Source organism: Lathyrus oleraceus, chromosome 7 (genome assembly GCF_024323335.1).
Source record: "Lathyrus oleraceus cultivar Zhongwan6 chromosome 7, CAAS_Psat_ZW6_1.0, whole genome shotgun sequence".
NCBI lineage: Eukaryota > Viridiplantae > Streptophyta > Magnoliopsida > Fabales > Fabaceae > Lathyrus > Lathyrus oleraceus.
In genome coordinates this window covers 504,721,355-504,722,179 of record NC_066585.1, presented here as the reverse complement: position 1 = coordinate 504,722,179, position 825 = coordinate 504,721,355, and the positions used below count along the sequence as shown (strand labels likewise).

The 825-nt window shown below is 41.7% G+C and overlaps 1 non-coding gene across 1 annotated transcript; it reads left to right on the top strand.

Annotated features, from left to right (window-relative positions):
* Nucleotides 1-513: 513 nt before the first annotated feature.
* On the top strand, nucleotides 514-620 carry LOC127109358 (small nucleolar RNA R71). Its single transcript, XR_007796666.1, has one exon. It is a non-coding gene; the product is annotated as a small nucleolar RNA R71 (small nucleolar RNA).
* Nucleotides 621-825: the final 205 nt, after the last annotated feature.

Below are 825 nucleotides of genomic sequence, written 5' to 3'. Positions count from 1 at the left end.
GGGGCTTGATAACTAGGTCTCGGAGGTACATTATTTTGGATAGGGTTATTGTTTTTATAGGAGAAGTTCGGGTGATTTCTCCATCCAGGGTTATAGGTATTCGAGTATGGGTTCCCTTGGGTGTAGTTCACTTGCTCAGAGTGGGTTTCGTTTAATAGACTGCATTCTGCAAATTGGTGTCCTTTGGTTCCACATATCTCACAATCCGACGAAACTGCGGCTACAGTATTCGGGTTTATGCACATATGCTCGACCTTAAGGGCTAATGCGTCCATTTTAGCTTGCATCATGTCTATAGAGCTTAGTTCATGCACTCCTCCTTGGGCTTCCTTCTTCTCAACTGTCGCTCGTTCGACTCCCCATGATTGATGATTCTGAGCCATATCTTCGATGAGGGCACTAGCTTCAGGATAAGGTTTGTTCATCAGAGCACCGCTTGCGGCAGCGTCAATGGTCATCTTTGTGTTGTAATGAAGTCCATTATAGAAGGTTTGAATGATTAACCAATTTTCTAAACCATGATGTGGGCATGCTCGTAACAACTCTTTATATCTCTCTCAAGCTTCGAACATCGATTCTCCTGTGTTTTGGGTAAATCTAGTTATATGGTTTCGAAGAACGGCGGTCTTACTCGGGGGAAAATATCTAACAAGAAAAACTCTTCTAAGGTTATCCCAAGTCGTAATAGAATTGGGTGGAAGGGAATCTAACCATGATAGGGCTTTATCTCTGAGGGAAAAAGGGAATAATCTTAAACATATTGCCTCAGGAGAAGCTCCATTGGTTTTAAAAGTTTCTGCTAATTGAAGAAATATCTTTAAATGT